Source organism: Colias croceus, chromosome 26 (genome assembly GCF_905220415.1).
Source record: "Colias croceus chromosome 26, ilColCroc2.1".
Classification (NCBI taxonomy): Eukaryota; Metazoa; Arthropoda; class Insecta; order Lepidoptera; family Pieridae; genus Colias; species Colias croceus.
Window position 1 is genome coordinate 7140842 of NC_059562.1, and position 15238 is coordinate 7156079.

Genomic DNA, 15238 nt, shown 5'->3' on the forward strand with positions numbered 1-15238 from the left:
TGTTGAATTTTGTTGAACTGTCAAATGTTGCCTATTAAAATGGCTCTACTATAGTAGGTTTTAATAAAATTATATATCAATAATTGGTGCTAAATGTTATATTTAAAACACGTATAAAACGCAATATTCTTTTGTTTTCTGCGTTAAATTGTTTAAAAAAGCATATTTTTGTGTTTCTGTACCATTCATAGTTGTGATTTGTTGTTGAATTTATGCTAATGCGTATTATTCCTTCAACTGAATTTTTATGAGGAAAGATTGATGAAAGTAAGCTATGTAGATAATAATTTTAACTATCAGTTACTATATTTTCTAATAAACATTAACAAACAATTAGCAAATCGTCCCGGTTTTGCTTTACTTCGATCCTGCCGATTTTAAAAAGTTCCGTGTTAAACACACAAACCGAAGAATTCTTTCTCTATATCATTCTGAAGCTTGCAATGAAACGAACATTATAAAGAAAAGAGTTGTTAAGTTTCCAGTTTATTACAATTACCCTATTTTTAAGCTCTCTTTAACATGTTCATAACTTTATAAAATATATAGTGTAGTTCTAAATAAGTTTTTAAGCTATTGCATAGCTTCTATCGCGGGCCTTAAGCACGGGGACCGAATCGAGAAATTCCGTAACGACAAAACCTCACGCTCCCCACTCCGACGGGCGGAGGTGTGGCTTGAAGGCATAGCATGCAATAGCGCAACCGCCCCAGTCCCCGAGTGACACACGTCGTTTTTTTATTGTTATTACGTTAACAGCTGTTATGAATAAACACAATACAACTTTTAGCTAGCAATTTAATAATTAAAACAGTACCAATTTGATATTAAAAGTTATTTCCAAATATAGTTTCTAAAAGCAATAATGAAAATAGGATGTTCATTATTTAGTTGACGTAATCCTATAATTTACAACTAAAGGCTAGTTTCACGACTTGCTGATAAAGTCACTGATAGCCTATTCTACACTTAGAACGAAATATTTGCATTTCATACATTATATTCATTTAACTAACAGATAATAAACAGACATAATTATTATCTAGAAGTTGTGAAACTGGCTTTCAGTTTCTTAATTTATAAAAACTTATAGGTAGTATTGAAATTATAAAATACGCATCCTCAATAATTCTGAATGTTTTTTTTTAAATTCCTAATTTCAAATATTTCTCAATGAAAAGCCAATTCAATTTTCTTCCATTTTGGTTCAGACCATTCCATATTTGTCAATTATTGTTGATAAATATTTTAAATGCCCTTTCATTACAATAAGCGTCCGCCATTCTAATTATAATGTTGTAATTTCAATATGTAATTCAAAATGGCGGCGAAATATTTTTGGTTATGTACTGATAAGTCTGCTTGCTTTGATTTATGTGATATTTATATAAGTATTGTTATGAGTATAACTACAGTGTGTTTTGTTAAAATCTTTTATGTAAGAATGATCTCGAAATTTGGTACAGTAAGCTTATAAACGTTTTAGGTTAGAAACGATAGGTGGCGCTGTTTTAGAATCTTCATTTTATGCAATTTACTCCTTTTTAATATTTTTACATTTATAAGAAATTGTGAGTGTGTATGTATTTTATTTTTACTTATTTTCTCAGTTGTGATTTCTATGAAATAAATCTGTTTTATTTTTATTCCAGCGCCATCTATTGATATTTTAAGTCATTTGTTGAATGTTATTTTTTCGTCAAATAAAAGTTAAAACGAATGTATTGTGTTAACAAAAAGTGCGTATTATATTATTGTCACAAAATATTATCCAATAATATTATTGTTAGAACAATTATATTTTCTTTAATAAAGTATTTTTGTATGAGCTTTTGTTGTTTTATTTTACCACATCACAACTGTTATTAATTATAACAAGACTATATTTCCTCATTAAACAGTAAAATGATTGGAACTCACGATTAAATTCTGATAAAGTATCCTTGAACTTTTGAAAATACATTCCATTACTTGAATGACAATCTTTGATTAAAAATTAATGATCAAAATTATGATCTTACGTTGTGAACGTCTGGGCGATGCACTTTGCTGTTGACCTCGGGCATTGCGTCCGGTCGCTTGCCCTCCAAAAAAAAATCACTATTCAAAAAGTGTACACACATCTCGTTTCCAAACAGCTTGGCAAGGAATCTACAGCTGCTTAAAATAATATACAGGGTGTAATCGTTAAGTGTGCACAAGCGATTATTCCGTAACTATTGCAGATACCAAAAAACTTTAAACAGATATTGAAAGTACTTAACCTAATGAGTAAAATGGCCATAATAAATTTTTAAAAATAAAACGAGAAATACCCAAAAATGTTATATTAAACGCTCCCATACATTTTATTTCCCATACATTTTGTATTCATAGCAGATTTTCGAAGTGATATCCTCATTATGCAATATAATGAGGAGGTCTATTTACACTTTCTAAATGAACTTCCCTTCAAATTTGCGAAGTAATTAAAGCAGAAAACCAAAAAAAGAAAGAAAAAGCTAAAATCTTTCATATTAAATGTACTAGGTTGATCCAAAAGTAGATAATTGGGTATTTCCTGTGCACATAAAAATATAAAATAAATGTTTTTTGCTTGCTCATGTATTCACTAAGTAATCACAAAAAAATCATATCAACAGGCCACGTTTCCAATTATTTACATTAATTTGAATGTGAACCGTGCGTGCCAGAATGTTTCCCGACGAAAAGAAGTATCATCGATTCGACATGTAGAGGTTAAATTTCTAAATTTTTAATGATATCAGGATAATTTTTTGTCACGTTTTGTGATCATGGACGTTACCCGAGTTCACCATGTTTATGCTAAAACCAAAAAACAATCAATGTCCTGGATGCGAGCTTCCAAAGTGACGATGAAGAAATTCAAAGTGAAAATCAGTTGGTTAGATGAAAGCGGTAGTTTTTTGGGACGCTGAAGGAATAATTATGGTGGAATATTTTAAAAAGGTAGCCACTTTATAGGGCTCTTACTAAACAGACCAAATTAAAACATTGCGGTAGGTAAGTAAGGAAAAGAGACATGGCAAACTGCGGACCTGAACGCTGTTTCACCAAGACAACGCACCAGATCACAAAGCGTCAGTTGCGATGGCTGCCATTCAAAAATCGGCATTCCAAATGCTTGAACACCTACCCTATTCTTTAGATCTAGCTCCTATTTACTTTTATCTCTTTCCTCGGCACAAGAAACACTTTCTTAGCAATAAATTATTTTAAGAAGACAGCGAAGTGATGGCCGCGTGGAGGGGTTTTTATGGATGAAGTCAAAGTTTTTTTTTTTTAAGTTTAGGAAAAAAATATTGAAGTATATTTTCTAGTTAGAAGACTATCTAGAGAACTACATAATTATTATAACTGTAATGACCTCGTTTAATATTGATTATCATTACTTTTGGATCAACCCATGTACATGGGATATTCGTATCTCATACTAAATGTATGGGAGGGTTTCAAGTTAATTTTTTAGATATTTCTCGTTTTATTTTTAAAAATTTATTATGGCCATTTTACTAATTAGGTTAAATACTTTCGATATCAGTTTAAAGTTTTTTGATATCTGTTATAGTTACGGAATAATCGCCTGTGCACACTTAACGATTACACCCTGTATAGGAAGTTTAAGAATTAAGTCAGTTCCTATCAAGGCTCACATAACTCGAAAACGGGACATCATAAAAGCACATTAAAGGTTTATAACGTTTATAGCAGACATAAAATTAGCATAAATATTGTGGATGTGAAGAATTTATCGCGTGCAGTCTAATCCAAATTATTACATATATTATAGTTGAGTTGAACACTAGTATCGAATATTACCTATGTCGTAAAAAAAATTAATACTTATTATGTTGAATCGATGAGACATTTTTATTCTCTTGCTAAATAAAGACAATTTTCTTCTCAATATTCATATTTTGTAACGGGAAATACGGTTCTTTTTGTATTTAAAATAAATATCAAAAGAAAATCTCATCAAAATCGACCACAATGTTGTATACCTATCTATTGGTATTTACATTCATTATGGAGTAATTCTACGACATTGCATTCGTTTTTAATTCCAGCTAACACTGCACATTGCTGCACATAGGTTCCCGCACTCCAAACCGTGTAAATCACCGTTATTCAATAAGTAATAAACTATGAAAAAAGGATTTTAAACCCATTCTCCGCGCGCCTGGGAACAATTCGCTCGTTTTTATAAACCGCTTCAATAGAAGCTAGGTTTTCATTAAATCTACCCCAGAATTTGCATGCATTATTTAGTCTTTGTAGTCGCGTACGAATTCAAATTCGAGTATTATGTAAATACGGGCCCTTTCAGTGATATGTGATTTTATTCAGAAAAAAGATACCATCCGTCATACAGTGGAGTCGGAGGCAGCACTTGAGATGGGATTTAATTTCGCTGATAGTTTTGGGTTGGTCTCGAGATACACGTCTCAATGTATCATGTTTTATCCTAGGTTCCTTTTAGTAATATGAATAAAATATAGAATTTTACATATAAGTTCATATTTTACTATTTAATAAAATTGAAGTAGGTACATAATATATTATTCGTAGTAACCACAGTAGTAACTAACTAACACAAACTTTTCACATCCTCGAACATGAGTACCTGGGTATTTCAAAGCTTTCAGTGCGAAAGCTATTCGGATAAATAGCTAGCTAATTACTTAAGTACAGTTAATTTACCAACACGCATCTTGATATAAATTAATCGTAACGAAAGTGTTTGTTACCTACATTTGAATAGTCAATACATTTTCAAACTTCATACTTATCTACTAGCTGTGCCCCGCGGTTCCTCCCGCATTGTACAGTTCCTGTTGGTCTTGGGTGATCTAACACCGAAATAATTTTTCAAATCGGACCAGTGGTTCTGAGATTAGCGCGTTCAAACAAACAAACTTCAGCTTTATAATATTATAATTTATAGTAACTATAGATTTACACCTTACATAAAATTAAACACTTTGACATGAGATTTATTATATATTTTAGGTACCTACATAAATCCCAAAGCTCATCATCACTTCAAAATAATATTAAAAACGTACCTAACTTCATTACCACAAACTCACTGCAATTTACCCACTTCAGAACAAAACAAACCTAACAATGGATTAGTAATCCCGAAATTCTGTGGATCAAAACAATGGACCTCTGTAATAAGATGCGGGATGTACCTACCTAATCGCGATATGCTCTCCATGGCAATCTCTTTATTTGCCTGGATATTCCTCGACCTGACTTATGGAGATGAATCTTAAATGTTTTGTATTGAAGTAACAACCGAGCTTAACAAGTTTTTGATGGTTAAATAAGCTCGTAAACTGGTAAGTTGTATACATATCTAGCTGCGCTCCGCGGTTTCACCCGCGTGACTCCGCTCCTGTTGGTCTTAGTGTAATGATATTATATTATAGCCTACTGCCCTCCTCGATAAATGGGCTATCTAACACTGAAATAATTTTTCAAATCGGACCAGTAGTTCCTGAGATTAGCGCGTTCAAACAAACAAATTAACTGTTAGATATCTAATACTTTTGTAGTTAGAAATACATATAAATAGTCAACAAGGGTAATTCATTTCTTTTTTTTTATAAAACCTTTTCGAAGTTAGTCCCAAATCAAACGTCTTTTCAACGTAAGAAACAGCAAACAACCAACTTCCAGATCGCCATCTGTCCGTACAGCACTTATTGACGTGAAATTATACGAAAAAGAAAAGAATGGTAGAAACAAAGTCTTTGATAAAACAACCCTTCGCAGTAACTCGGTTTTCGCGCCTTCGTTAGCTGTCAGAATAATGACGTAGATGCGGCAGGCGAGTTTATGCCCACAGCCCGACGAACGTGCTTTATAGGTTGCTATAAAAATATTTGTGAGTGATTTCAACACGTACGGAAAAAATAACATTATGCTGTAATATGAAGGAAACTATATGTTTAGTTATGTATTCTTTTTTTGTTTATTAAAATTTATATTAATCCAAAGTATGAAGGTACACAGAAACTACTGAACAGATATTTTTTCCAAAACGATTCGATAATTATTACCTATTAAATTATTGATCCTATTACTAAGTACAAAACATACTATTATTATACCTAATACTAAACAACCAAGACGCTACTACCAAATCAAGACTAACGGCCTCTACCTAGAATAAAAGAAAAATATAGATACATTATGAGACGTATCTGCCGATTACCTAATCTATTACCCAGAAGTCCGAAAAAGTAAAATTATATTCGTTGGATTTTTTGTGTAAATATTTTGAAGATATCCACGCGGCGCAATCCGACGCTCTTCTGTTTTGCCAACCTCGTTTACTTAACTTGTTGATTTTCAAACGATGAGCCGCACAAACAATAATTTATTTATTTGAGATTTCGTTTTTAATGAAAAATCTTCAGAGTGAGTGGAATGTAATATTATAATTAAGATGTTTGGGAATAAGCTCGCTGTCTGTAGTATATAATATATTGTGTATATTCTAGGGCAGCTATTACTTTTTCTTGCTAGAATTTTGATTTACAACATTCAATTGTAGGGGAAGGAGGCCTAAAGTGGGCACATAGCCTAAAGCGGGCACTCAGTATAGTATCGTAATTTTAAATAATGGCGCGCGCGCGACGCGTGAGCACGATCCCTTCACCCCTCCCACCTCGCGGCAGTCATTCGATTCGCTTGCGAGCACGCATTTACAAGCTACAACAAATAAATGTTTTTCGATGATTTTTGAAAAATATTGCAAGGTATGTAATATGTGTTCTTTTTATTTTGGTGCTTACAATCCTTTATCCAAAATTTGTAAGTTATTAAGTGGCTATCTGGCCGTATTTTAGTTCCATAAAAAGACACGTGTCTAAAAATTTTGATGTTATAATTTCGTCTGAACCTTTCATATGTCGAAAAAGGCAAAGCGGGCAGGGTAAAGCGGGCACGCGTCCGCTTTGCCCCGTCCGCTAAAATTCACTTACATTCTTTCTTTCATTCATTACACACACATACATTCTTTTGTTAAATTGCTTTTTCCTTTCAGATGGTTAGTAAATATAAGCGTAAAACTTTACAAGCCTCATGGCAACGCTCAACTATGCAGCAAGCAATGCGAGAAGTGCAAGAGTTAGGAAAACCTGTCAAAAAAGTAGCAACTAAATATGGGATTCCAAGAACGACATCACAAAGACATCTTAAATCGTTCGTGTTATGAGCTTGGTAGGTTTACTACTGTCTTTTCTACGGAAAAAGATATGGAGCTTTTGGAATACGTGGACTCTTTATTTTACGGGCTGTCTAAACAAGAATTTATGGAACTTGTATACTTACCTACCTATTAGGCACATTATTTTAGGAATTATTTTGTTTAAATACTTGTCGTTCACATGTTATGCCGACCTTAATAATTTGTTTCATCATTAATGACAATTATAAAATTATTTTTAATTTTGTAATGAGACTAAGTATATGAGACTTTTATTTTTTAAGTTCCTTTGTTTCATATATAAATTTAGAAATAATTGTGTGACTGTTTGAAATACATAACTTATAAAATATTTTTGTCTTTTACATTTATTATATATATTATTTGTGGCTGTATATTTTGGAATCTGCTGTTTAAATCCAGGTCTGCCCGCTTTACCCAACTACTGCCCGTTTTGCCCTAAACGAAAGCCCGCTTTAGGCCTCCCCTTCGGGCAAAGCAGGCAATCGTAGGCTTTTACTAAACTGTTTATAATTATTATATACTTTAACTTTTGACAAATTTAACCTCTTAGCATTCGAAAGTATTTAGTAATGGAACTTTTTGCAAAAAAATAAATGGTTTAACTTCTTTTCAAACCTTATTTTTTTTAATTTTCCGGTAAGGTGCCCCCTTTGGGCCCACTTCCCCTACATGTATTTCTACATTTACTTCACTTCATTGTTAAATAATATATTACACAGGAATCATCTCATTTTCAAACAAAAATAGAAAAGTCAGAACTAGTAATTTATTTCTAATTACTTTTGTAAAGTACTCTGTTATTCATAATATTATTATGTTCCATCCCATCAAGTTGAAGATCTTACATAAAGCTAATCCTACACCAAATTTCAAGCGAAATGCTTCGTTGCCATATTTGCTCCGACTTATGTGGTTTGAACCATCAAAAACAAATTGATTGAATTATTACTATAGTACCTATATCACTTGAAAGATCAATTATTATAGGTACATTACTAGCTGTGCCCCGCGCCTTTACCTACCCGCTTTGCTCCACTCCTGTTGGTCTTAGCGTGATGATATAATATTATAGACTATACCTTCTTCGTTGATAAACTATTGGCTATCTAACACCGAAATAATTTTTCAAATCGGATTTGCGCGTTCAAACAAACAAACTCTTCAGCTTATTAGTATAGATATAAAATTCGAATTCAAAACTACAAGACTCTACTGTAATCTTGTAAGACTCAACAAAAACTAAAACTCAGCAAACAGAGTTATGTAGATCGATTAATTACTAGATATTTGCATAACTTCATGCGAGCACATTCGTACATCAAATGAACAGTCTGCTACTTTATTAGGTTAGGCCACAGAGTAGGCGATTCAGAGACGAAATACTGATTTTTAAGCAGATTAATTTTCTAAGGAAAAATAATTATTATTAGTAAGTATTAGAAAATTAAAAATGTTACGTTTATAATTATTGATTAAGTATGTTACTGCGTATTTTTCTTTAAAACCCTAAAATGGCGAAATATTTTCCATAAATATTCGTTTAGGAATTGATTACAACTAAGAACCATCTGTTTTTAGTTATGAAAGCAAGAAACTTAAAAAACGAAAATTAAAGAGACTAAACTCATGTTAAAAACTAGAAGGAACTCAAATTACAATATTGTGTAGGTATTACAAATAACTGTGCAATTTAGCTATAACTAATATCTTGTATTGTATAAGTCAGTAGTTAAACAATTTTAATGTTTTTACAATAATATGTAATAACTTCAATAATACTTAAATTATGGAATCATTTATGAATGAATAATATACCTACATCCGTGAATGTTTGTGCGAATCCTTATTTTTTTAATGCTCAAACAATTCAAATTATTAATCTATGATTTTGTATGAAGTGAAATAAAAGATTAATGTTGTATATTATTCTTTCATTACTCTGTGTTTCCCGGATCAGTACGGGAGACGACTTCGAGATTGTTTAAATAACCTTTATTTTGTATTTTTTGCATTTGAAGTTTTACAAAGGTTAAAATATAAAATAAAAGAAATAAATAACAGGCTTCCTTGCTTTCTTTAAAAATAGAAGTACATACATATTATTTTAAGAAGGAAACCGCAACCTGTATGGTAAAAAGTTGTTTTTGTTACATTATTATACTCGTATAAATTTACAAAACACCATTTGGGGTCTTAATCCGATCGTTATAATATTCCAAACATATTTTCCTTATGGTTTTATATTCAAACTAACTCACAAACATAATATGAGAAAATATATTACCTACGAAAGGAAAGAAAATAACTTTGTACACATATTCGATTCCGTAAGCTCATAACATTATATTTTTTAATATTATATAAATTTACGTGAAGTAAGGTTTTCAACTTTTCATGTTTGGACCTTTGGATCCGCTGAACAGTGTTTGTATAATGAAAAATAAGTTCTAGCTATAAACATACCTCGGTATTATAATTACTTTTAAAATGTATTTTCACTACAACTAAGAAGTAAAAGTTTACAGAAATAAAATGATGAATGTAAGAATAAAAACCAACCAGCTCCTGGCCTACAGCTCGTGAAAGCCTTAATTAGATCAGTAATCACCAACTCGCAGTGTCGCGTGACACTCGCCTCATTCAATTACCGAGTGAGGAGTTATTCATAAAGCCCTTTAGGCCCTCAATCCACTGCGCAATGATATTATTGTGGATTAGCTTTGTCTACGTCCGTTGGTAGAATTATATATATCTGTATAGTAAACAGTTTATTTTTTAAACAGCTTATGAATTTCTTGCAAAGTTAGTAATTCAAAATGTATTTGTATTTTTTTTTCAATGTGGCGTGCTGTTAAATAAAAGTATTTTCTTCTTCTTTCTTTCTTTATAATTCGAGTAATTATTGTACTTGAATTTAACCTAGCGGGAGTCAGCGCATTTTTTCCAATTTTCTATATAATTTAACAGGAAAACAGTTATAAGATGTAGAGCTGGCCACATTCAAAATAATTTACAAACCGATTATGCAATTTTTGATCTTATTACAAATAAACAAAAATTAAAAACTTTCCTCCATAGAATACATATTATGTAGATATGAATGAAGTGAAGGTAACCCGCTTTATCCTACCGGCTGAAATATTCAGTTATCCCAATAAAATAAAGCCTTAAATATTCAAAGATAGAGGATCTTTTTCTTGGTAAGAGTTATCAAAATCGAATCATCCTTTTTGGATTACCACGGGATAACGTCGACCGACTTCTGGTAAAGTGGTTTATGCATGAAAATGAAATTCGGTAGTCAAATCAAAAAAAATATAGAAAATGAGACCTTACGACAGGGATCAGGAAGCTACTTAGCGCTTTATTGCAATAGCAAACAGCAAATTGCATATTATATTTGCAACTATAGGTACATACGTCATGAAAAAAATACAGATTAGACAATTTTACGTATGGAACAATATTATACACATAAGAGGCATTGTTATGACTTTCAAATGAATTCAAAATATTAATTTCTCAAGCAATGAAGGATAAAAAAAAACAATTTTTTTTTACTCCAAATTCTTTCTAAAAACAATGTACTAATTGTTTTCGTGATAATCCAGCGTATCGCAGTATAACGCAATAATTATGTTAATTTGTGAGCAGAACGAACGTGCTAACGCGACACCGTTGCAGCGACACTAATTCTAGCCAAGCTTATTAACACTTATTAATTAGCTTTGTGGTTTTATTTAGAAAAAAATGTTTGTGATTTTTGTCTTAAAGGTAAATAATATTTGTAAAATGTAAAGAATGTGCATCTAATGCTAATAAAATTAAATATGGCTGTACAATAGATAATAATATAATATGTACTCTACTTGAAGCTTTACTTAACCCTGTAAGTTGTCTGAAAGAGATCGCTCTTTATATATAAAGCGTCCCTCTTAATTTTAAGTTATCTATGAAAACATGTTGTGCAGCATTAGGACAATATGTTGGTTTAGGACAATGTGTCCAAAAATGTAAAAAAATAACGAAACTTTTTTATTCCTGCAACGGTTTGGCTGAAACTATATATTATTAAGATGGATATGGCCTAGCAATTTTAATATTAATGCGACTATATTTTATCGTGAATGTTCTACCAATTTCTTGTAAAAAGCACTACAATTTTTTTAGCTCTAAGTTGGAACACCCATCGTACCTAGTCACAATAAAGAATAGCTTGTATAATATTGTATACCTCATTAAAATGGCAAATAAATTTTATAATAAAAAGCTTTTAAGTAGCTAAAATAAAATTCAAACTAAAAACTAATAATTTTCGACCCAACATTTAACCCTGCACAAGAAAATACAATTAACACACGCAAACACTCTATTATATTCGTTTTAACCCGTTCCACATAAACACGGGGTCGAAGTGGCCCAAACGGTTTCATTTCAACCCGTATTCAAGTACTCTAGAGAATAATTCTAATTGCAAATAACCCTTAAAATTCTCGCTACCTTTTCAGGGTTACGGGGGCACTTTTTCAGTCACTTTCTTGTATTTTAAATTATTCCTCTCAAGGGTTACTTACTCATTTGAGGGTTGAAATGTATTTTTAAATTATCAGTTATTGCGATTTCGTTTTCTCTTAATTAATGTTATTCCTTCGGGAGTTCTTTTCATCTGTAATGTTTACATAATTTTGTAAATTTTTTTAAATGATTTTAATAACTAAGTATCTTTGTTTTTAAATAGGTACATAATAATTATGTAGATACTTACTGATATGTTTATATTCATTATCAATTATTCCAAACTATAGGTCTTTTCAATATCACTACATAGTATAAAACAAAGTCCCTTTGTATGCTTAAATATTAAAAACTACGCAACGGATTTTGATGTGGTTTTTTTTAATAGATAGAGTAATTCAAGAGGAAGGTTTTAGTAAAATAATATAATTTATTAGGTTTTAGACAAAGCGGGCGAAGCTGCGGGCGGTAAGCTAGTTATAAATAATTACATAAATCATCTCAATGGAATTCATAAAAAGTAGATGAAAAGTCTAGTTTTTAGCCATTTTAAAACATGGTTTGACGTTAATCTTCAATTAATATCAGTTAGTAGTTGTGAAGAGATAAGCCGTTCCCATGGGCTCAGCTCGTCTGTCAACAACTTCGATTCATAGACTAGAACTTTCCAGGATTGTTCATTCGAGCTTACAGTTTCTGAATTAGGTTTTACTTGTTAGTCTTGAGAAAAATTAAGTTTTGTTTGTTAAAAAATGTATTTATGTGATATATATTATGTTGAAGATTCGAAAATTATGAGTTGAGGCGGATAGAGATTCGGAATATTGCATTAAAATTTGTGGTTTTGAAAGACAATCAGATCAAAATTATATGATTAACAATTTAACATTATAACTATAATAAAATAGTGTTTATCAATTATTTAGTTATTGATTTATTCATAAAAACATAAAAGGGGAAGTATAAATACACATTTTTAAGTGACTAAAATAAGAGATATAGAGGTACTATGGTACTATAGAGGTACTATTATAGGTATATAGTTAAAATAGTCATTTTAATACCGAAGCCATATAGCGAAGACGTATAAAACCAAAAATACGTATAAAAAATTTATAAATATTATAGGACATTATAGGACATTATTACACAAATCGACCTAGTCCCACAGTAAGCTCAATTAAGGCTTGTGTTGTGGGTACTAGGCGACGATAAATATAATATTTAATAAATACATATATAGATAATAACACCCAGACCCAAGAACAAATAATTGAGTTCATTACACAAATATTTGCCCTGACCGGGGATCGAACCCGGGACCGTCGGCTCAGTAGGCAATTACTTTACCACTGCGCCAACCGCGTCGTCAAAATATTATATTTAAACCATTCTTATCTACAGGATAATATGACAAGGTACAAGTAAAATGACTTGGATTCGCAAAAAATCGTAATGTAAAATAATTGTTATAAGACCGGAGTCCCCGCGAGGGCGAGTCGTAATGATGTGACAGTTTTGAGCTGACTTTGATAAATCTTGTGATATCATCCCTTGGGACTGTTCCTTGTTTTAGGTAAATTTTTATTGTTTTACTTATTTTTAAAGGAGGTTGCTAATAATTTTTGCGCAGGCAGGACACATAGTATATTCATGTACACGTGAATTATTTTTATTAGAAATAAATAATTTTCTTCCTTCTGTGTTGCTGTTAAATCTTTATTACTAAACTATAGCTTCTACCTCTTTTTATCGAATTTAAAGCTTTGGTTTGGTTCATACTGTTGCCAGCTGCTCTTCTCTGTAGTTACTGCTTTCCAAACTTGTTGTAAGTTGTAACCGATGTCCACTAGTTGTAAGTTAATTAGGCAGAGATGTAATGTAAAAAATAATACTAATAATTCTTTAATATTCAATTAATTTATGTGCTGCATGTACACCTCAGTCTGTTGTGACTACATAAGGCAATCACTTAAATTAATCTCGTTTTAAAACCTCCTAAATCCCGCTATTTATCCACCCCCTTTCACAAAGCTCTAAAATCCTTTTTTCACAGGCTCTTATTAGTTTTTACGAGTGCAAAAACAGTCGCTATCAGCTCTCCCCTCCCAAAAGATTTCCCCTTTCGTAATCTAAAGGGACAATATACACTTAAAAAGTTCTATTTAAGTCATTTTTGCACCTTAACAAAAGGTTTTCGTTTAATGAATGCGAGGCTAACGAGCGCCCTGAGACCCCCCGCGATGAATATTTTGACAGCTTCCGACTTGTCCGTCTTATTATCTTTTTTAATGATTGAAAATTTAGCCCATTGTAATGTGGAGTTGGGTTGTTAGTGCAGACATTAACCACCGTTTTTTTTCCTTTTACAAACAAATCCTTATAAAGCGTACGTAGTTCACTCGCTCGGCAAAAGATTATTTTTGACTTTAATATAGGTAAGTTTAACAACAACTCAACTTAGGCATAGGCATAACATTAGGCTTCCATATGCATTACCAATGCAAGAAGCAAAGTTTCTCTTCTGTCTTAAGTCATGTATGTGTTATACCAATCCTTATTTTCTTTCTCTTTTCTATCCCAGCTTGATAATAACCGCAGTGCAACCGTCTCCACAAGGAGCTCATGAATAAGCGAAGGGATTTCGGCGCCATGACAGTTTGAATCCGCATCCAATGCTCTTTATACAGCCTAATTAACATTTTTATAAGGTCTCCTTTGAAACAGTTCACAGCAATAGAAGGATAATTGCTTCATTAAAATTAAAACTAGGCGTTTCTGGGCCTTTGTCCCGTAACGAGCAAGGTTCTGTATTGTTGCGTCTTTATAATGTCGGCGCGCAATTGTTTAAATTCTTGAAATATACCGGCTCAAGGTGCCAGCCTGAGATTGCTATTGTCCGAGCTGACGAGACCGACTGCGGGGAAAATTGCAGGCTTTCTGGATCACCTCAACAGATAAAAACTCGGACGGATACCCGGCCCCCCGGAATCGCGTCACACGCCGAAGGCATAGCGTGTATTAATTTAGTATTTAAGTAGTTTTAAGTTCATATGGGCCGTAGTTTTTAAGTTATATTAAGACCTTTAACTGTAACTACATTTGTTGCCTGAAATAAAGAAATAAATAAAGAAATAAAAAGGGTTGGATTTGATTTCTTATTCGGTTTAAGTATTAAGTTTTCATTGCGTGATTGCAGGAGTATTAATTTGGTCACAGAATAATAACTAGTAGCTAGCTAGTTTGGTGTACGATTTAAGGTGTTGGTACGTGCCATATATTATGAAATTTGGCATTAGGTATGATAGTTTTATAACGAAGTTCTCCTTCATCAATTTGAATTTGAATTTATCGTACTTCCTGCTTTTTCTCGGCTCTATATTTTAGTAGGTAGTCTATATAGTATAGTAGTATATAAACCTCGATTTCAAATTGAATTCGATTCAAATTCAAATCAAA